We start from the raw sequence: 18,466 nt of genomic DNA, 5'->3' as shown, positions 1-18,466 counted from the left end.
GGCAGCCTTTATATGAATAGATTATGCAAGAGTTGACGGGTGCGATCATACCAAAGACTAATGCACCGGATCCCATCGTAACTCCGCAGCTAAGCGTGCTTGGGCGAGAGTAGTACTAGGATGGGTGACCTCCGGAAGTCCTCGTGTTGCACCCTCCCATTTTATTTCATATAATGTTTTTTTAGTTGCATTTTCTCGACGTGGTGTAACTCATTCGTTATTTTCGCTTTGTGAAATAAACAATTTGAAACGATATTTGGTCGAATTTGCATTTAAATTCGAGGCGAATCGCGATAAGGGCAGCCTTTATATGAATAGATTATGCAAGAGTTGACGGGTGCGATCATACCAAAGACTAATGCACCGGATCCCATCGTAACTCCGCAGCTAAGCGTGTTTGGGCGAGAGTAGTACTAGGATGGGTGACCTCCTGGAAGTCCTCGTGTTGCACCCTCCCATTTTATTTCATATAATGTTTTTTTAGTTGCATTTTCTCGACGTGGTGTAACTCATTCGTTATTTTGCTTTTGTGAAATAAACAATTTGAAACGATATTTGGTCGAATTTGCATTTAAATTCGAGGCGCAATCGCGATAAGGGCACTTTTATATGAATAGATTGCAAGAGTTGACGGTGCGATCATACCAAAGACTAATGCACCGGATCCCATCGTAACTCCGCAGCTTAAGCGTGCTTGGGCGAGAGTAGTACTAGGATGGGTGACCTCCGGAAGTCCTCGTGTTGCACCCTCCCATTTTATTTCATATAATGTTTTTTAGTTGCATTTTCTCGACGTGGTGTAACTCATTCGTTATTTTCATGCTTTGTGAAATAAATAATTTGAAACGATATTTGGTCGAATTTGCATTTAAATTCGAGGCGAATCGCGATAAGGGCGCCTTTATATGAATAGATTGCGCAAGAGTTGACGGGTGCGATCATACCAAAGACTAATGCACCGGATCCCATCGTAACTCCGCAGCTTAAGCTGCTTAAGCGAGAGTAGTACTAGGATGGGTGACCTCCTGAAGTCCTCGTGTTGCACCCTCCCATTTTATTTCATATAATGTTTTTTAGTTGCATTTTCTCGACGTGGTGTAACTCATTCGTTATTTTCGCTTGTGAAATAAACAATTTGAAACGATATTTGGTCGAATTTGCATTTAAATTCGAGGCGAATCGCGATAAGGGGCACCTTTATATGAATAGATTATGCAAGAGTTGACGGGTGCGATCATACCAAAGACTAATGCACCGGATCCCATCGTAACTCCGCAGCTAAGCTGCTTGGGCGAGAGTAGTACTAGGATGGGTGACCTCGAAGTCCTCGTGTTGCACCCTCCCATTTTATTTCATATAATGTTTTTTTAGTTGCATTTTCTCGACGTGGTGTAACTCATTCGTTATTTTCGCTTTTGTGAAATAAATAATTTGAAACGATATTTGGTCGAATTTGCATTTAAATTCGAGGCGCAATCGCGATAAGGGCAGCCTTTATATGAATAGATTGCAAGAGTTGACGGGTGCGATCATACCAAAGACTAATGCACCGGATCCCATCGTAACTCCGCAGCTAAGCGTGTTTGGGCGAGAGTAGTACTAGGATGGGTGACCTCGGAAGTCCTCGTGTTGCACCCTCCCATTTTATTTCATATAATGTTTTTTTAGTTGCATTTTCTCGACGTGGTGTAACTCATTCGTTATTTTCGCTTTGTGAAATAAACAATTTGAAACGATATTTGGTCGAATTTGCATTTAAATTCGAGGCGAATCATGATAAGGGCAGCCTTTATATGAATAGATTGCGCAAGAGTTGACGGGTGCGATCATACCAAAGACTAATGCACCGGATCCCATCGTAACTCCGCAGCTTAAGCGTGCTTGGGCGAGAGTAGTACTAGGATGGGTGACCTCCTGGGAAGTCCTCGTGTTGCACCCCTCCCATTTTATTTCATATAATTTTTTTTAGTTGCATTTTCTCGACGTGGTGTAACTCAATCGTTATTTGCGTTTTGTGAAATAAACAATTTGAAACGATATTTGGTCGAATTTGCATTTAAATTCGAGGCGCAACTGCGATAAGGGCAGCCTTTATATGAATAGATTGCGCAAGAGTTGACGGGTGCGATCATACCAGCACTAATGCACCGGATCCCATCAGAACTCCGCAGCTAAGCGTGCTTGGGCGAGAGTAGTACTAGGATGGGTGACCTCCTGGGAAGTCCTCGTGTTGCACCCCTCCCATTTTATTTCATATAATGTTTTTTTTAGTTGCATTTTCTCGACGTGGTGTAACTCATTCGTTATTTGCGTTTTGTGAAATAAACAATTTGAAACGATATTTGGTCGAATTTGCATTTAAATTCGAGGCGAATCGCGATAAGGGCACTTTATATGAATAGATTATGCAAGAGTTGACGGGTGCGATCATACCAAAGACTAATGCACCGGATCCCATCGTAACTCCGCAGCTAAGCGTGCTTGGGCGAGAGTAGTACTAGGATGGGTGACCTCCTGGGAAGTCCTCGTGTTGCACCCCTCCCATTTTATTTCATATAATTTTTTTTAGTTGCATTTTCTCGACGTGGTGTAACTCATTCGTTATTTGCGTTTTGTGAAATAAACAATTTGAAACGATATTTGGTCGAATTTGCATTTAAATTCGAGGCGCAATCGCGATAAGGGGCACTTTTATATGAATAGATTATGCAAGAGTTGACGGTGCGATCATACCAAAGACTAATGCACCGGATCCCATCGTAACTCCGCAGCTTAAGCGTGCTTGGGCGAGAGTAGTACTAGGATGGGTGACCTCCTCGAAGTCCTCGTGTTGCACCCTCCCATTTTATTTCATATAATGTTTTTTTAGTTGCATTTTCTCGACGTGGTGTAACTCATTCGTTATTTTCGCTTTTGTGAAATAAACAATTTGAAACGATATTTGGTCGAATTTGCATTTAAATTCGAGGCGAATCGCGATAAGGGCAGCCTTTATATGAATAGATTGCGCAAGAGTTGACGGTGCGATCATACCAAAGACTAATGCACCGGATCCCATCGTAACTCCGCAGCTAAGCGTGCTTGGGCGAGAGTAGTACTAGGATGGGTGACCTCCGGAAGTCCTCGTGTTGCACCCTCCCATTTTATTTCATATAATGTTTTTTTAGTTGCATTTTCTCGACGTGGTGTAACTCATTCGTTATTTTCGCTTTGTGAAATAAACAATTTGAAACGATATTTGGTCGAATTTGCATTTAAATTCGAGGCGAATCGCGATAAGGGCAGCCTTTATATGAATAGATTGCGCAAGAGTTGACGGGTGCGATCATACCAAAGACTAATGCACCGGATCCCATCGTAACTCCGCAGCTTAAGCGTGCTTGGGCGAGAGTAGTACTAGGATGGTGACCTCCGAAGTCCTCGTGTTGCACCCTCCCATTTTATTTCATATAATGTTTTTTTAGTTGCATTTTCTCGACGTGGTGTAACTCATTCGTTATTTTGCTTTTGTGAAATAAACAATTTGAAACGATATTTGGTCGAATTTGCATTTAAATTCGAGGCGCAATCGCGATAAGGGCAGCCTTTATATGAATAGATTATGCAAGAGTTGACGGTGTGATCATACCAAAGACTAATGCACCGGATCCCATCGTAACTCCGCAGCTAAGCGTGCTTGGGCGAGAGTAGTACTAGGATGGGTGACCTCCGGAAGTCCTCGTGTTGCACCCTCCCATTTTATTTCATATAATGTTTTTTAGTTGCATTTTCTCGACGTGGTGTAACTCATTCGTTATTTATGCTTTTGTGAAATAAACAATTTGAAACGATATTTGGTCGAATTTGCATTTAAATTCGAGGCGAATCATGATATAAGGGCAGCCTTTATATGAATAGATTGCGCAAGAGTTGACGGGTGCGATCATACCAAAGACTAATGCACCGGATCCCATCGTAACTCCGCAGCTTAAGCGTGCTTGGGCGAGAGTAGTACTAGGATGGGTGACCTCCGGAAGTCCTCGTGTTGCACCCTCCCATTTTATTTCATATAATGTTTTTTAGTTGCATTTTCTCGACGTGGTGTAACTCATTCGTTATTTTCGCTTTTGTGAAATAAACAATTTGAAACGATATTTGGTCGAATTTGCATTTAAATTCGAGGCGAATCGCGATAAGGGCAGCCTTTATATGAATAGATTGCGCAAGAGTTGACGGTGCGATCATACCAAAGACTAATGCACCGGATCCCATCGTAACTCCGCAGCTAAGCGTGTTTGGGCGAGAGTAGTACTAGGATGGGTGACCTCCGAAGTCCTCGTGTTGCACCCTCCCATTTTATTTCATATAATGTTTTTTTAGTTGCATTTTCTCGACGTGGTGTAACTCATTCGTTATTTTGCTTTTGTGAAATAAACAATTTGAAACGATATTTGGTCGAATTTGCATTTAAATTCGAGGCGAATCGCGATAAGGGCAGCTTTATATGAATAGATTATGCAAGAGTTGACGGGTGCGATCATACCAAAGACTAATGCACCGGATCCCATCGTAACTCCGCAGCTAAGCGTGCTTGGGCGAGAGTAGTACTAGGATGGTGACCTCCGGAAGTCCTCGTGTTGCACCCTCCCATTTTATTTCATATAATGTTTTTTTAGTTGCATTTTCTCGACGTGGTGTAACTCATTCGTTATTTGCGCTTTGTGAAATAAACAATTTGAAACGATATTTGGTCGAATTTGCATTTAAATTCGAGGCGAATCGCGATAAGGGCAGCCTTTATATGAATAGATTATGCAAGAGTTGACGGTGCGATCATACCAAAGACTAATGCACCGGATCCCATCGTAACTCCGCAGCTAAGCGTGCTTGGGCGAGAGTAGTACTAGGATGGGTGACCTCCTCGAAGTCCTCGTGTTGCACCCTCCCATTTTATTTCATATAATGTTTTTTTAGTTGCATTTTCTCGACGTGGTGTAACTCATTCGTTATTTGCGCTTTTGTGAAATAAACAATTTGAAACGATATTTGGTCGAATTTGCATTTAAATTCGAGGCGAATCGCGATAAGGGCAGCCTTTATATGAATAGATTATGCAAGAGTTGACGGGTGCGATCATACCAAAGACTAATGCACCGGATCCCATCGTAACTCCGCAGCTAAGCGTGCTTGGGCGAGAGTAGTACTAGGATGGGTGACCTCCTGAAGTCCTCGTGTTGCACCCTCCCATTTTATTTCATATAATGTTTTTTTAGTTGCATTTTCTCGACGTGGTGTAACTCATTCGTTATTTTGCTTTGTGAAATAAACAATTTGAAACGATATTTGGTCGAATTTGCATTTAAATTCGAGGCGCAATCGCGATAAGGGCAGCCTTTATATGAATAGATTGCGCAAGAGTTGACGGGTGCGATCATACCAAAGACTAATGCACCGGATCCCATCGTAACTCCGCAGCTAAGCGTGCTTGGGCGAGAGTAGTACTAGGATGGGTGACCTCCGGAAGTCCTCGTGTTGCACCCTCCCATTTTATTTCATATAATGTTTTTTAGTTGCATTTTCTCGACGTGGTGTAACTCATTCGTTATTTTCGCTTTGTGAAATAAACAATTTGAAACGATATTTGGTCGAATTTGCATTTAAATTCGAGGCGCAATCGCGATAAGGGCAGCCTTTATATGAATAGATTGCGCAAGAGTTGACGGGTGCGATCATACCAAAGACTAATGCACCGGATCCCATCGTAACTCCGCAGCTAAGCGTGCTTGGGCGAGAGTAGTACTAGGATGGGTGACCTCCGGAAGTCCTCGTGTTGCACCCTCCCATTTTATTTCATATAATGTTTTTTAGTTGCATTTTCTCGACGTGGTGTAACTCATTCGTTATTTGCGCTTTTGTGAAATAAACAATTTGAAACGATATTTGGTCGAATTTGCATTTAAATTCGAGGCGCAATCATAAGGGGCAGCCTTTATATGAATAGATTGCGCAAGAGTTGACGGTGCGATCATACCAAAGACTAATGCACCGGATCCCATCGTAACTCCGCAGCTTAAGCGTGCTTGGGCGAGAGTAGTACTAGGATGGGTGACCTCCGAAGTCCTCGTGTTGCACCCTCCCATTTTATTTCATATAATGTTTTTTTAGTTGCATTTTCTCGACGTGGTGTAACTCATTCGTTATTTTGCTTTTGTGAAATAAACAATTTGAAACGATATTTGGTCGAATTTGCATTTAAATTCGAGGCGAATCGCGATAAGGGCAGCCTTTATATGAATAGATTATGCAAGAGTTGACGGGTGCGATCATACCAAAGACTAATGCACCGGATCCCATCGTAACTCCGCAGCTAAGCGTGCTTGGGCGAGAGTAGTACTAGGATGGTGACCTCCGGAAGTCCTCGTGTTGCACCCTCCCATTTTATTTCATATAATGTTTTTTTAGTTGCATTTTCTCGACGTGGTGTAACTCATTCGTTATTTTCGCTTTGTGAAATAAACAATTTGAAACGATATTTGGTCGAATTTGCATTTAAATTCGAGGCGCAATCGCGATAAGGGCAGCCTTTATATGAATAGATTGCGCAAGAGTTGACGGTGCGATCATACCAAAGACTAATGCACCGGATCCCATCGTAACTCCGCAGCTAAGCGTGCTTGGGCGAGAGTAGTACTAGGATGGGTGACCTCCGGAAGTCCTCGTGTTGCACCCTCCCATTTTATTTCATATAATGTTTTTTAGTTGCATTTTCTCGACGTGGTGTAACTCATTCGTTATTTTCGCTTTGTGAAATAAACAATTTGAAACGATATTTGGTCGAATTTGCATTTAAATTCGAGGCGAAATCGCGATAAGGGCGCCTTTATATGAATAGATTGCGCAAGAGTTGACGGGTGCGATCATACCAAAGACTAATGCACCGGATCCCATCGTAACTCCGCAGCTTAAGCGTGCTTGGGCGAGAGTAGTACTAGGATGGGTGACCTCCGGAAGTCCTCGTGTTGCACCCTCCCATTTTATTTCATATAATGTTTTTTTAGTTGCATTTTCTCGACGTGGTGTAACTCATTCGTTATTTATGCTTTGTGAAATAAACAATTTGAAACGATATTTGGTCGAATTTGCATTTAAATTCGAGGCGCAATCGCGATAAGGGCAGCCTTTATATGAATAGATTGCGCAAGAGTTGACGGGTGCGATCATACCAAAGACTAATGCACCGGATCCCATCGTAACTCCGCAGCTTAAGCGTGCTTGGGCGAGAGTAGTACTAGGATGGGTGACCTCCTGGAAGTCCTCGTGTTGCACCCTCCCATTTTATTTCATATAATGTTTTTTAGTTGCATTTTCTCGACGTGGTGTAACTCATTCGTTATTTATGCTTTGTGAAATAAACAATTTGAAACGATATTTGGTCGAATTTGCATTTAAATTCGAGGCGAATCGCGATAAGGGCAGCCTTTATATGAATAGATTGCGCAAGAGTTGACGGGTGCGATCATACCAAAGACTAATGCACCGGATCCCATCGTAACTCCGCAGCTAAGCGTGCTTGGGCGAGAGTAGTACTAGGATGGGTGACCTCCTGGAAGTCCTCGTGTTGCACCCTCCCATTTTATTTCATATAATGTTTTTTTAGTTGCATTTTCTCGACGTGGTGTAACTCATTCGTTATTTGCGCTTTTGTGAAATAAACAATTTGAAACGATATTTGGTCGAATTTGCATTTAAATTCGAGGCGAATCGCGATAAGGGCAGCCTTTATATGAATAGATTGCGCAAGAGTTGACGGTGCGATCATACCAAAGACTAATGCACCGGATCCCATCGTAACTCCGCAGCTTAAGCGTGCTTGGGCGAGAGTAGTACTAGGATGGGTGACCTCCTCGAAGTCCTCGTGTTGCACCCTCCCATTTTATTTCATATAATGTTTTTTTAGTTGCATTTTCTCGACGTGGTGTAACTCATTCGTTATTTATGCTTTTGTGAAATAAACAATTTGAAACGATATTTGGTCGAATTTGCATTTAAATTCGAGGCGAATCGCGATAAGGGCAGCCTTTATATGAATAGATTGCGCAAGAGTTGACGGGTGCGATCATACCAAAGACTAATGCACCGGATCCCATCGTAACTCCGCAGCTAAGCGTGCTTGGGCGAGAGTAGTACTAGGATGGTGACCTCCGGAAGTCCTCGTGTTGCACCCTCCCATTTTATTTCATATAATGTTTTTTTAGTTGCATTTTCTCGACGTGGTGTAACTCATTCGTTATTTGCGCTTTGTGAAATAAACAATTTGAAACGATATTTGGTCGAATTTGCATTTAAATTCGAGGCGAATCGCGATAAGGGCAGCCTTTATATGAATAGATTGCGCAAGAGTTGACGGTGCGATCATACCAAAGACTAATGCACCGGATCCCATCGTAACTCCGCAGCTAAGCGTGCTTGGGCGAGAGTAGTACTAGGATGGGTGACCTCCTCGAAGTCCTCGTGTTGCACCCTCCCATTTTATTTCATATAATGTTTTTTTAGTTGCATTTTCTCGACGTGGTGTAACTCATTCGTTATTTTGCTTTGTGAAATAAACAATTTGAAACGATATTTGGTCGAATTTGCATTTAAATTCGAGGCGAATCGCGATAAGGGCAGCCTTTATATGAATAGATTATGCAAGAGTTGACGGGTGCGATCATACCAAAGACTAATGCACCGGATCCCATCGTAACTCCGCAGCTAAGCGTGCTTGGGCGAGAGTAGTACTAGGATGGGTGACCTCCTCGAAGTCCTCGTGTTGCACCCTCCCATTTTATTTCATATAATGTTTTTTTAGTTGCATTTTCTCGACGTGGTGTAACTCATTCGTTATTTGCGCTTTGTGAAATAAACAATTTGAAACGATATTTGGTCGAATTTGCATTTAAATTCGAGGCGAATCGCGATAAGGGCAGCCTTTATATGAATAGATTGCGCAAGAGTTGACGGGTGCGATCATACCAAAGACTAATGCACCGGATCCCATCGTAACTCCGCAGCTAAGCGTGCTTGGGCGAGAGTAGTACTAGGATGGGTGACCTCCGGAAGTCCTCGTGTTGCACCCTCCCATTTTATTTCATATAATGTTTTTTTAGTTGCATTTTCTCGACGTGGTGTAACTCATTCGTTATTTGCGCTTTGTGAAATAAACAATTTGAAACGATATTTGGTCGAATTTGCATTTAAATTCGAGGCGAATCGCGATAAGGGCAGCTTTTATATGAATAGATTGCGCAAGAGTTGACGGGTGCGATCATACCAAAGACTAATGCACCGGATCCCATCGTAACTCCGCAGCTAAGCGTGCTTGGGCGAGAGTAGTACTAGGATGGGTGACCTCCGAAGTCCTCGTGTTGCACCCTCCCATTTTATTTCATATAATGTTTTTTTAGTTGCATTTTCTCGACGTGGTGTAACTCATTCGTTATTTTCGCTTTTGTGAAATAAACAATTTGAAACGATATTTGGTCGAATTTGCATTTAAATTCGAGGCGAATCGCGATAAGGGCAGCCTTTATATGAATAGATTATGCAAGAGTTGACGGTGCGATCATACCAAAGACTAATGCACCGGATCCCATCGTAACTCCGCAGCTAAGCGTGCTTGGGCGAGAGTAGTACTAGGATGGGTGACCTCCTGAAGTCCTCGTGTTGCACCCTCCCATTTTATTTCATATAATGTTTTTTTAGTTGCATTTTCTCGACGTGGTGTAACTCATTCGTTATTTTCGCTTTTGTGAAATAAACAATTTGAAACGATATTTGGTCGAATTTGCATTTAAATTCGAGGCGAATCGCGATAAGGGCAGCCTTTATATGAATAGATTGCGCAAGAGTTGACGGTGCGATCATACCAAAGACTAATGCACCGGATCCCATCGTAACTCCGCAGCTAAGCGTGCTTGGGCGAGAGTAGTACTAGGATGGTGACCTCCTGGAAGTCCTCGTGTTGCACCCTCCCATTTTATTTCATATAATGTTTTTTTAGTTGCATTTTCTCGACGTGGTGTAACTCATTCGTTATTTGCGCTTTGTGAAATAAACAATTTGAAACGATATTTGGTCGAATTTGCATTTAAATTCGAGGCGAATCGCGATAAGGGCACCTTTATATGAATAGATTGCGCAAGAGTTGACGGGTGCGATCATACCAAAGACTAATGCACCGGATCCCATCGTAACTCCGCAGCTAAGCGTGCTTGGGCGAGAGTAGTACTAGGATGGGTGACCTCCGGAAGTCCTCGTGTTGCACCCTCCCATTTTATTTCATATAATGTTTTTTAGTTGCATTTTCTCGACGTGGTGTAACTCATTCGTTATTTGCGCTTTGTGAAATAAACAATTTGAAACGATATTTGGTCGAATTTGCATTTAAATTCGAGGCGAATCGCGATAAGGGCAGCCTTTATATGAATAGATTATGCAAGAGTTGACGGGTGCGATCATACCAAAGACTAATGCACCGGATCCCATCGTAACTCCGCAGCTAAGCGTGCTTGGGCGAGAGTAGTACTAGGATGGGTGACCTCCGAAGTCCTCGTGTTGCACCCTCCCATTTTATTTCATATAATGTTTTTTTAGTTGCATTTTCTCGACGTGGTGTAACTCATTCGTTATTTATGCTTTGTGAAATAAACAATTTGAAACGATATTTGGTCGAATTTGCATTTAAATTCGAGGCGAATCGCGATAAGGGCAGCCTTTATATGAATAGATTGCGCAAGAGTTGACGGGTGCGATCATACCAAAGACTAATGCACCGGATCCCATCGTAACTCCGCAGCTAAGCGTGCTTGGGCGAGAGTAGTACTAGGATGGGTGACCTCTCGAAGTCCTCGTGTTGCACCCTCCCATTTTATTTCATATAATGTTTTTTTAGTTGCATTTTCTCGACGTGGTGTAACTCATTCGTTATTTTCGCTTTTGTGAAATAAACAATTTGAAACGATATTTGGTCGAATTTGCATTTAAATTCGAGGCGCAATCGCGATAAGGGCAGCCTTTATATGAATAGATTGCGCAAGAGTTGACGGGTGCGATCATACCAAAGACTAATGCACCGGATCCCATCGTAACTCCGCAGCTAAGCGTGCTTGGGCGAGAGTAGTACTAGGATGGGTGACCTCCGGAAGTCCTCGTGTTGCACCCTCCCATTTTATTTCATATAATGTTTTTTTAGTTGCATTTTCTCGACGTGGTGTAACTCATTCGTTATTTATGCTTTGTGAAATAAACAATTTGAAACGATATTTGGTCGAATTTGCATTTAAATTCGAGGCGAATCGCGATAAGGGCAGCCTTTATATGAATAGATTATGCAAGAGTTGACGGTGCGATCATACCAAAGACTAATGCACCGGATCCCATCGTAACTCCGCAGCTAAGCGTGCTTGGGCGAGAGTAGTACTAGGATGGTGACCTCCGAAGTCCTCGTGTTGCACCCTCCCATTTTATTTCATATAATGTTTTTTTAGTTGCATTTTCTCGACGTGGTGTAACTCATTCGTTATTTGCGCTTTGTGAAATAAACAATTTGAAACGATATTTGGTCGAATTTGCATTTAAATTCGAGGCGAAAGCGATAAGGGCAGCCTTTATATGAATAGATTGCGCAAGAGTTGACGGGTGCGATCATACCAAAGACTAATGCACCGGATCCCATCGTAACTCCGCAGCTAAGCGTGCTTGGGCGAGAGTAGTACTAGGATGGGTGACCTCCGAAGTCCTCGTGTTGCACCCTCCCATTTTATTTCATATAATGTTTTTTTAGTTGCATTTTCTCGACGTGGTGTAACTCATTCGTTATTTGCGCTTTTGTGAAATAAACAATTTGAAACGATATTTGGTCGAATTTGCATTTAAATTCGAGGCGAATCGCGATAAGGGCACCTTTATATGAATAGATTGCGCAAGAGTTGACGGGTGCGATCATACCAAAGACTAATGCACCGGATCCCATCGTAACTCCGCAGCTAAGCGTGCTTGGGCGAGAGTAGTACTAGGATGGGTGACCTCCGAAGTCCTCGTGTTGCACCCTCCCATTTTATTTCATATAATGTTTTTTTAGTTGCATTTTCTCGACGTGGTGTAACTCATTCGTTATTTTGCTTTTGTGAAATAAACAATTTGAAACGATATTTGGTCGAATTTGCATTTAAATTCGAGGCGCAATCGCGATAAGGGCAGCCTTTATATGAATAGATTGCGCAAGAGTTGACGGTGCGATCATACCAAAGACTAATGCACCGGATCCCATCGTAACTCCGCAGCTAAGCGTGTTTGGGCGAGAGTAGTACTAGGATGGGTGACCTCCGGAAGTCCTCGTGTTGCACCCTCCCATTTTATTTCATATAATGTTTTTTTAGTTGCATTTTCTCGACGTGGTGTAACTCATTCGTTATTTGCGCTTTGTGAAATAAACAATTTGAAACGATATTTGGTCGAATTTGCATTTAAATTCGAGGCGCAATCGCGATAAGGGCAGCCTTTATATGAATAGATTGCGCAAGAGTTGACGGGTGCGATCATACCAAAGACTAATGCACCGGATCCCATCGTAACTCCGCAGCTAAGCGTGCTTGGGCGAGAGTAGTACTAGGATGGGTGACCTCCGGAAGTCCTCGTGTTGCACCCTCCCATTTTATTTCATATAATGTTTTTTTAGTTGCATTTTCTCGACGTGGTGTAACTCATTCGTTATTTTCGCTTTTGTGAAATAAACAATTTGAAACGATATTTGGTCGAATTTGCATTTAAATTCGAGGCGAATCGCGATAAGGGGCAGCCTTTATATGAATAGATTATGCAAGAGTTGACGGTGCGATCATACCAAAGACTAATGCACCGGATCCCATCGTAACTCCGCAGCTAAGCGTGCTTGGGCGAGAGTAGTACTAGGATGGGTGACCTCCTCGAAGTCCTCGTGTTGCACCCTCCCATTTTATTTCATATAATGTTTTTTTAGTTGCATTTTCTCGACGTGGTGTAACTCATTCGTTATTTTCGCTTTTGTGAAATAAACAATTTGAAACGATATTTGGTCGAATTTGCATTTAAATTCGAGGCGAATCGCGATAAGGGCGCCTTTATATGAATAGATTGCGCAAGAGTTGACGGTGCGATCATACCAAAGACTAATGCACCGGATCCCATCGTAACTCCGCAGCTAAGCGTGCTTGGGCGAGAGTAGTACTAGGATGGGTGACCTCCGGAAGTCCTCGTGTTGCACCCTCCCATTTTATTTCATATAATGTTTTTTTAGTTGCATTTTCTCGACGTGGTGTAACTCATTCGTTATTTGCGCTTTGTGAAATAAACAATTTGAAACGATATTTGGTCGAATTTGCATTTAAATTCGAGGCGAATCGCGATAAGGGCGCCTTTATATGAATAGATTGCAAGAGTTGACGGTGCGATCATACCAAAGACTAATGCACCGGATCCCATCGTAACTCCGCAGCTAAGCGTGCTTGGGCGAGAGTAGTACTAGGATGGGTGACCTCCGAAGTCCTCGTGTTGCACCCTCCCATTTTATTTCATATAATGTTTTTTTAGTTGCATTTTCTCGACGTGGTGTAACTCATTCGTTATTTTCGCTTTGTGAAATAAACAATTTGAAACGATATTTGGTCGAATTTGCATTTAAATTCGAGGCGCAAGTATGATAAGGGCAGCCTTTATATGAATAGATTGCGCAAGAGTTGACGGTGCGATCATACCAAAGACTAATGCACCGGATCCCATCGTAACTCCGCAGCTAAGCGTGCTTGGGCGAGAGTAGTACTAGGATGGGTGACCTCCGAAGTCCTCGTGTTGCACCCTCCCATTTTATTTCATATAATGTTTTTTTAGTTGCATTTTCTCGACGTGGTGTAACTCATTCGTTATTTTCGCTTTGTGAAATAAACAATTTGAAACGATATTTGGTCGAATTTGCATTTAAATTCGAGGCGCAATCGCGATAAGGGCAGCCTTTATATGAATAGATTATGCAAGAGTTGACGGTGCGATCATACCAAAGACTAATGCACCGGATCCCATCGTAACTCCGCAGCTAAGCGTGCTTGGGCGAGAGTAGTACTAGGATGGGTGACCTCTCGAAGTCCTCGTGTTGCACCCTCCCATTTTATTTCATATAATGTTTTTTTAGTTGCATTTTCTCGACGTGGTGTAACTCATTCGTTATTTGCGCTTTGTGAAATAAACAATTTGAAACGATATTTGGTCGAATTTGCATTTAAATTCGAGGCGAATCGCGATAAGGGCAGCTTTTATATGAATAGATTGCGCAAGAGTTGACGGTGCGATCATACCAAAGACTAATGCACCGGATCCCATCGTAACTCCGCAGCTAAGCGTGCTTGGGCGAGAGTAGTACTAGGATGGGTGACCTCCGGAAGTCCTCGTGTTGCACCCTCCCATTTTATTTCATATAATGTTTTTTTAGTTGCATTTTCTCGACGTGGTGTAACTCATTCGTTATTTGCGCTTTGTGAAATAAACAATTTGAAACGATATTTGGTCGAATTTGCATTTAAATTCGAGGCGAATCGCGATAAGGGCAGCCTTTATATGAATAGATTGCGCAAGAGTTGACGGTGCGATCATACCAAAGACTAATGCACCGGATCCCATCGTAACTCCGCAGCTAAGCGTGCTTTGGGCGAGAGTAGTACTAGGATGGGTGACCTCCGGAAGTCCTCGTGTTGCACCCTCCCATTTTATTTCATATAATGTTTTTTTAGTTGCATTTTCTCGACGTGGTGTAACTCATTCGTTATTTGCGCTTTGTGAAATAAACAATTTGAAACGATATTTGGTCGAATTTGCATTTAAATTCGAGGCGAATCGCGATAAGGGCAGCTTTATATGAATAGATTGCGCAAGAGTTGACGGTGCGATCATACCAAAGACTAATGCACCGGATCCCATCGTAACTCCGCAGCTAAGCGTGCTTGGGCGAGAGTAGTACTAGGATGGGTGACCTCCGAAGTCCTCGTGTTGCACCCTCCCATTTTATTTCATATAATGTTTTTTTAGTTGCATTTTCTCGACGTGGTGTAACTCATTCGTTATTTGCGCTTTGTGAAATAAACAATTTGAAACGATATTTGGTCGAATTTGCATTTAAATTCGAGGCGAATCGCGATAAGGGCAGCCTTTATATGAATAGATTGCGCAAGAGTTGACGGTGCGATCATACCAAAGACTAATGCACCGGATCCCATCGTAACTCCGCAGCTAAGCGTGCTTGGGCGAGAGTAGTACTAGGATGGGTGACCTCCTCGAAGTCCTCGTGTTGCACCCTCCCATTTTATTTCATATAATGTTTTTTTAGTTGCATTTTCTCGACGTGGTGTAACTCATTCGTTATTTTGCTTTTGTGAAATAAACAATTTGAAACGATATTTGGTCGAATTTGCATTTAAATTCGAGGCGCAATCGCGATAAGGGCAGCCTTTATATGAATAGATTGCGCAAGAGTTGACGGGTGCGATCATACCAAAGACTAATGCACCGGATCCCATCGTAACTCCGCAGCTAAGCGTGCTTGGGCGAGAGTAGTACTAGGATGGGTGACCTCCGGAAGTCCTCGTGTTGCACCCTCCCATTTTATTTCATATAATGTTTTTTTAGTTGCATTTTCTCGACGTGGTGTAACTCATTCGTTATTTGCGCTTTGTGAAATAAACAATTTGAAACGATATTTGGTCGAATTTGCATTTAAATTCGAGGCGAATCGCGATAAGGGCAGCCTTTATATGAATAGATTGCGCAAGAGTTGACGGGTGCGATCATACCAAAGACTAATGCACCGGATCCCATCGTAACTCCGCAGCTAAGCGTGCTTGGGCGAGAGTAGTACTAGGATGGTGACCTCCGAAGTCCTCGTGTTGCACCCTCCCATTTTATTTCATATAATGTTTTTTTAGTTGCATTTTCTCGACGTGGTGTAACTCATTCGTTATTTGCTTTTGTGAAATAAACAATTTGAAACGATATTTGGTCGAATTTGCATTTAAATTCGAGGCGAATCGCGATAAGGGCAGCCTTTATATGAATAGATTGCGCAAGAGTTGACGGTGCGATCATACCAAAGACTAATGCACCGGATCCCATCGTAACTCCGCAGCTAAGCGTGCTTGGGCGAGAGTAGTACTAGGATGGGTGACCTCCGAAGTCCTCGTGTTGCACCCTCCCATTTTATTTCATATAATGTTTTTTTAGTTGCATTTTCTCGACGTGGTGTAACTCATTCGTTATTTTCGCTTTTGTGAAATAAACAATTTGAAACGATATTTGGTCGAATTTGCATTTAAATTCGAGGCGAAATCGCGATAAGGGCAGCCTTTATATGAATAGATTGCGCAAGAGTTGACGGTGCGATCATACCAAAGACTAATGCACCGGATCCCATCGTAACTCCGCAGCTAAGCGTGCTTGGGCGAGAGTAGTACTAGGATGGGTGACCTCCGAAGTCCTCGTGTTGCACCCTCCCATTTTATTTCATATAATGTTTTTTTAGTTGCATTTTCTCGACGTGGTGTAACTCATTCGTTATTTGCGCTTTGTGAAATAAACAATTTGAAACGATATTTGGTCGAATTTGCATTTAAATTCGAGGCGAATCGCGATAAGGGCAGCCTTTATATGAATAGATTATGCAAGAGTTGACGGGTGCGATCATACCAAAGACTAATGCACCGGATCCCATCGTAACTCCGCAGCTAAGCGTGCTTGGGCGAGAGTAGTACTAGGATGGGTGACCTCCGAAGTCCTCGTGTTGCACCCTCCCATTTTATTTCATATAATGTTTTTTTAGTTGCATTTTCTCGACGTGGTGTAACTCATTCGTTATTTTCGCTTTTGTGAAATAAACAATTTGAAACGATATTTGGTCGAATTTGCATTTAAATTCGAGGCGAATCGCGATAAGGGCAGCCTTTATATGAATAGATTGCGCAAGAGTTGACGGTGCGATCATACCAAAGACTAATGCACCGGATCCCATCGTAACTCCGCAGCTAAGCGTGCTTGGGCGAGAGTAGTACTAGGATGGGTGACCTCCGGAAGTCCTCGTGTTGCACCCTCCCATTTTATTTCATATAATGTTTTTTTAGTTGCATTTTCTCGACGTGGTGTAACTCATTCGTTATTTTCGCTTTTGTGAAATAAACAATTTGAAACGATATTTGGTCGAATTTGCATTTAAATTCGAGGCGAATGCGATAAGGGCAGCCTTTATATGAATAGATTATGCAAGAGTTGACGGTGCGATCATACCAAAGACTAATGCACCGGATCCCATCGTAACTCCGCAGCTAAGCGCTTGGGCGAGAGTAGTACTAGGATGGTGACCTCCGGAAGTCCTCGTGTTGCACCCTCCCATTTTATTTCATATAATGTTTTTTTAGTTGCATTTTCTCGACGTGGTGTAACTCATTCGTTATTTGCGCTTTTGTGAAATAAACAATTTGAAACGATATTTGGTCGAATTTGCATTTAAATTCGAGGCGAATCGCGATAAGGGCAGCCTTTATATGAATAGATTGCGCAAGAGTTGACGGGTGCGATCATACCAAAGACTAATGCACCGGATCCCATCGTAACTCCGCAGCTAAGCGTGCTTGGGCGAGAGTAGTACTAGGATGGTGACCTCCGAAGTCCTCGTGTTGCACCCTCCCATTTTATTTCATATAATGTTTTTTTAGTTGCATTTTCTCGACGTGGTGTAACTCATTCGTTATTTGCGCTTTGTGAAATAAACAATTTGAAACGATATTTGGTCGAATTTGCATTTAAATTCGAGGCGAAATCGCGATAAGGGCAGCCTTTATATGAATAGATTGCGCAAGAGTTGACGGTGCGATCATACCAAAGACTAATGCACCGGATCCCATCGTAACTCCGCAGCTAAGCGTGCTTGGGCGAGAGTAGTACTAGGATGGGTGACCTCCGGAAGTCCTCGTGTTGCACCCTCCCATTTTATTTCATATAATGTTTTTTTAGTTGCATTTTCTCGACGTGGTGTAACTCATTCGTTATTTTCGCTTTTGTGAAATAAACAATTTGAAACGATATTTGGTCGAATTTGCATTTAAATTCGAGGCGCAATGCGATAAGGGCAGCCTTTATATGAATAGATTGCGCAAGAGTTGACGGTGCGCGATCATACCAAAGACTAATGCACCGGATCCCATCGTAACTCCGCAGCTAAGCGTGCTTGGGCGAGAGTAGTACTAGGATGGGTGACCTCCGGAAGTCCTCGTGTTGCACCCTCCCATTTTATTTCATATAATGTTTTTTTAGTTGCATTTTCTCGACGTGGTGTAACTCATTCGTTATTTGCGCTTTGTGAAATAAACAATTTGAAACGATATTTGGTCGAATTTGCATTTAAATTCGAGGCGAAATCGCGATAAGGGCGCCTTTA

General features: G+C 42.4%; 3 non-coding genes and 58 pseudogenes across 3 annotated transcripts; all 61 read left to right on the top strand.

Moving 5' to 3' along the window:
* The first annotated feature begins 37 nt into the window (after positions 1-37).
* LOC128039190 (5S ribosomal RNA) lies at positions 38-155 on the top strand (annotated as a pseudogene).
* Positions 156-335: 180 nt separating this feature from the next.
* On the top strand, positions 336-454 carry LOC128039188 (5S ribosomal RNA). The gene has a single exon (XR_008193699.1). It is a non-coding gene; the product is annotated as a 5S ribosomal RNA (ribosomal RNA).
* Positions 455-631: 177 nt separating this feature from the next.
* On the top strand, positions 632-750 carry LOC128039150 (5S ribosomal RNA; annotated as a pseudogene).
* A 476-nt stretch (positions 751-1,226) lies between these two features.
* On the top strand, positions 1,227-1,341 carry LOC128039155 (5S ribosomal RNA; annotated as a pseudogene).
* A 180-nt stretch (positions 1,342-1,521) lies between these two features.
* On the top strand, positions 1,522-1,638 carry LOC128039085 (5S ribosomal RNA; annotated as a pseudogene).
* A 180-nt stretch (positions 1,639-1,818) lies between these two features.
* LOC128039074 (5S ribosomal RNA) lies at positions 1,819-1,939 on the top strand (annotated as a pseudogene).
* A 181-nt stretch (positions 1,940-2,120) lies between these two features.
* On the top strand, positions 2,121-2,239 carry LOC128039035 (5S ribosomal RNA). Its single transcript, XR_008193696.1, has one exon. It is a non-coding gene; the product is annotated as a 5S ribosomal RNA (ribosomal RNA).
* Positions 2,240-2,419: 180 nt separating this feature from the next.
* Positions 2,420-2,539, top strand: LOC128039177 (5S ribosomal RNA). Its single transcript, XR_008193698.1, has one exon. It is a non-coding gene; the product is annotated as a 5S ribosomal RNA (ribosomal RNA).
* Positions 2,540-2,719: 180 nt separating this feature from the next.
* LOC128039147 (5S ribosomal RNA) lies at positions 2,720-2,839 on the top strand (annotated as a pseudogene).
* Positions 2,840-3,019: 180 nt separating this feature from the next.
* On the top strand, positions 3,020-3,137 carry LOC128039077 (5S ribosomal RNA; annotated as a pseudogene).
* Positions 3,138-3,317: 180 nt separating this feature from the next.
* LOC128039168 (5S ribosomal RNA) lies at positions 3,318-3,434 on the top strand (annotated as a pseudogene).
* A 180-nt stretch (positions 3,435-3,614) lies between these two features.
* On the top strand, positions 3,615-3,732 carry LOC128039083 (5S ribosomal RNA; annotated as a pseudogene).
* A 182-nt stretch (positions 3,733-3,914) lies between these two features.
* On the top strand, positions 3,915-4,033 carry LOC128039101 (5S ribosomal RNA; annotated as a pseudogene).
* Positions 4,034-4,212: 179 nt separating this feature from the next.
* On the top strand, positions 4,213-4,329 carry LOC128039081 (5S ribosomal RNA; annotated as a pseudogene).
* Positions 4,330-4,508: 179 nt separating this feature from the next.
* LOC128039093 (5S ribosomal RNA) lies at positions 4,509-4,625 on the top strand (annotated as a pseudogene).
* A 179-nt stretch (positions 4,626-4,804) lies between these two features.
* On the top strand, positions 4,805-4,923 carry LOC128039040 (5S ribosomal RNA; annotated as a pseudogene).
* Positions 4,924-5,104: 181 nt separating this feature from the next.
* Positions 5,105-5,222, top strand: LOC128039193 (5S ribosomal RNA; annotated as a pseudogene).
* Positions 5,223-5,402: 180 nt separating this feature from the next.
* On the top strand, positions 5,403-5,520 carry LOC128039189 (5S ribosomal RNA; annotated as a pseudogene).
* Positions 5,521-5,700: 180 nt separating this feature from the next.
* LOC128039187 (5S ribosomal RNA) lies at positions 5,701-5,818 on the top strand (annotated as a pseudogene).
* A 178-nt stretch (positions 5,819-5,996) lies between these two features.
* On the top strand, positions 5,997-6,114 carry LOC128039162 (5S ribosomal RNA; annotated as a pseudogene).
* Positions 6,115-6,294: 180 nt separating this feature from the next.
* Positions 6,295-6,411, top strand: LOC128039092 (5S ribosomal RNA; annotated as a pseudogene).
* Positions 6,412-6,591: 180 nt separating this feature from the next.
* On the top strand, positions 6,592-6,709 carry LOC128039076 (5S ribosomal RNA; annotated as a pseudogene).
* Positions 6,710-6,888: 179 nt separating this feature from the next.
* LOC128039100 (5S ribosomal RNA) lies at positions 6,889-7,007 on the top strand (annotated as a pseudogene).
* Positions 7,008-7,188: 181 nt separating this feature from the next.
* LOC128039043 (5S ribosomal RNA) lies at positions 7,189-7,308 on the top strand (annotated as a pseudogene).
* Positions 7,309-7,487: 179 nt separating this feature from the next.
* Positions 7,488-7,606, top strand: LOC128039063 (5S ribosomal RNA; annotated as a pseudogene).
* A 180-nt stretch (positions 7,607-7,786) lies between these two features.
* On the top strand, positions 7,787-7,906 carry LOC128039145 (5S ribosomal RNA; annotated as a pseudogene).
* Positions 7,907-8,087: 181 nt separating this feature from the next.
* Positions 8,088-8,204, top strand: LOC128039091 (5S ribosomal RNA; annotated as a pseudogene).
* A 179-nt stretch (positions 8,205-8,383) lies between these two features.
* Positions 8,384-8,502, top strand: LOC128039039 (5S ribosomal RNA; annotated as a pseudogene).
* A 179-nt stretch (positions 8,503-8,681) lies between these two features.
* On the top strand, positions 8,682-8,800 carry LOC128039152 (5S ribosomal RNA; annotated as a pseudogene).
* Positions 8,801-8,980: 180 nt separating this feature from the next.
* LOC128039186 (5S ribosomal RNA) lies at positions 8,981-9,098 on the top strand (annotated as a pseudogene).
* Positions 9,099-9,278: 180 nt separating this feature from the next.
* LOC128039061 (5S ribosomal RNA) lies at positions 9,279-9,395 on the top strand (annotated as a pseudogene).
* A 180-nt stretch (positions 9,396-9,575) lies between these two features.
* On the top strand, positions 9,576-9,693 carry LOC128039087 (5S ribosomal RNA; annotated as a pseudogene).
* Positions 9,694-9,873: 180 nt separating this feature from the next.
* Positions 9,874-9,991, top strand: LOC128039102 (5S ribosomal RNA; annotated as a pseudogene).
* Positions 9,992-10,170: 179 nt separating this feature from the next.
* LOC128039185 (5S ribosomal RNA) lies at positions 10,171-10,288 on the top strand (annotated as a pseudogene).
* Positions 10,289-10,467: 179 nt separating this feature from the next.
* Positions 10,468-10,584, top strand: LOC128039060 (5S ribosomal RNA; annotated as a pseudogene).
* A 180-nt stretch (positions 10,585-10,764) lies between these two features.
* On the top strand, positions 10,765-10,882 carry LOC128039195 (5S ribosomal RNA; annotated as a pseudogene).
* A 182-nt stretch (positions 10,883-11,064) lies between these two features.
* On the top strand, positions 11,065-11,182 carry LOC128039184 (5S ribosomal RNA; annotated as a pseudogene).
* A 179-nt stretch (positions 11,183-11,361) lies between these two features.
* LOC128039157 (5S ribosomal RNA) lies at positions 11,362-11,477 on the top strand (annotated as a pseudogene).
* Positions 11,478-11,656: 179 nt separating this feature from the next.
* LOC128039059 (5S ribosomal RNA) lies at positions 11,657-11,773 on the top strand (annotated as a pseudogene).
* A 180-nt stretch (positions 11,774-11,953) lies between these two features.
* On the top strand, positions 11,954-12,070 carry LOC128039058 (5S ribosomal RNA; annotated as a pseudogene).
* A 180-nt stretch (positions 12,071-12,250) lies between these two features.
* LOC128039191 (5S ribosomal RNA) lies at positions 12,251-12,368 on the top strand (annotated as a pseudogene).
* A 181-nt stretch (positions 12,369-12,549) lies between these two features.
* Positions 12,550-12,667, top strand: LOC128039183 (5S ribosomal RNA; annotated as a pseudogene).
* Positions 12,668-12,848: 181 nt separating this feature from the next.
* On the top strand, positions 12,849-12,967 carry LOC128039038 (5S ribosomal RNA; annotated as a pseudogene).
* Positions 12,968-13,146: 179 nt separating this feature from the next.
* Positions 13,147-13,264, top strand: LOC128039075 (5S ribosomal RNA; annotated as a pseudogene).
* Positions 13,265-13,440: 176 nt separating this feature from the next.
* LOC128039124 (5S ribosomal RNA) lies at positions 13,441-13,557 on the top strand (annotated as a pseudogene).
* Positions 13,558-13,737: 180 nt separating this feature from the next.
* Positions 13,738-13,854, top strand: LOC128039123 (5S ribosomal RNA; annotated as a pseudogene).
* A 180-nt stretch (positions 13,855-14,034) lies between these two features.
* LOC128039098 (5S ribosomal RNA) lies at positions 14,035-14,152 on the top strand (annotated as a pseudogene).
* A 179-nt stretch (positions 14,153-14,331) lies between these two features.
* LOC128039073 (5S ribosomal RNA) lies at positions 14,332-14,449 on the top strand (annotated as a pseudogene).
* A 179-nt stretch (positions 14,450-14,628) lies between these two features.
* On the top strand, positions 14,629-14,747 carry LOC128039078 (5S ribosomal RNA; annotated as a pseudogene).
* Positions 14,748-14,925: 178 nt separating this feature from the next.
* On the top strand, positions 14,926-15,042 carry LOC128039122 (5S ribosomal RNA; annotated as a pseudogene).
* A 179-nt stretch (positions 15,043-15,221) lies between these two features.
* Positions 15,222-15,340, top strand: LOC128039037 (5S ribosomal RNA; annotated as a pseudogene).
* Positions 15,341-15,521: 181 nt separating this feature from the next.
* Positions 15,522-15,639, top strand: LOC128039182 (5S ribosomal RNA; annotated as a pseudogene).
* A 180-nt stretch (positions 15,640-15,819) lies between these two features.
* Positions 15,820-15,935, top strand: LOC128039134 (5S ribosomal RNA; annotated as a pseudogene).
* A 178-nt stretch (positions 15,936-16,113) lies between these two features.
* On the top strand, positions 16,114-16,230 carry LOC128039121 (5S ribosomal RNA; annotated as a pseudogene).
* A 181-nt stretch (positions 16,231-16,411) lies between these two features.
* On the top strand, positions 16,412-16,528 carry LOC128039120 (5S ribosomal RNA; annotated as a pseudogene).
* A 180-nt stretch (positions 16,529-16,708) lies between these two features.
* Positions 16,709-16,825, top strand: LOC128039057 (5S ribosomal RNA; annotated as a pseudogene).
* A 180-nt stretch (positions 16,826-17,005) lies between these two features.
* On the top strand, positions 17,006-17,123 carry LOC128039072 (5S ribosomal RNA; annotated as a pseudogene).
* Positions 17,124-17,302: 179 nt separating this feature from the next.
* Positions 17,303-17,417, top strand: LOC128039160 (5S ribosomal RNA; annotated as a pseudogene).
* Positions 17,418-17,598: 181 nt separating this feature from the next.
* Positions 17,599-17,714, top strand: LOC128039133 (5S ribosomal RNA; annotated as a pseudogene).
* A 180-nt stretch (positions 17,715-17,894) lies between these two features.
* On the top strand, positions 17,895-18,012 carry LOC128039071 (5S ribosomal RNA; annotated as a pseudogene).
* Positions 18,013-18,194: 182 nt separating this feature from the next.
* LOC128039094 (5S ribosomal RNA) lies at positions 18,195-18,312 on the top strand (annotated as a pseudogene).
* The last annotated feature ends 154 nt before the right edge of the window (positions 18,313-18,466 follow it).

The sequence above is a fragment of the Gossypium raimondii genome, unplaced genomic scaffold, assembly GCF_025698545.1.
Source record: "Gossypium raimondii isolate GPD5lz unplaced genomic scaffold, ASM2569854v1 Contig00333, whole genome shotgun sequence".
NCBI lineage: Eukaryota > Viridiplantae > Streptophyta > Magnoliopsida > Malvales > Malvaceae > Gossypium > Gossypium raimondii.
This window is presented reverse-complemented; position numbering and strand designations above follow the sequence as displayed.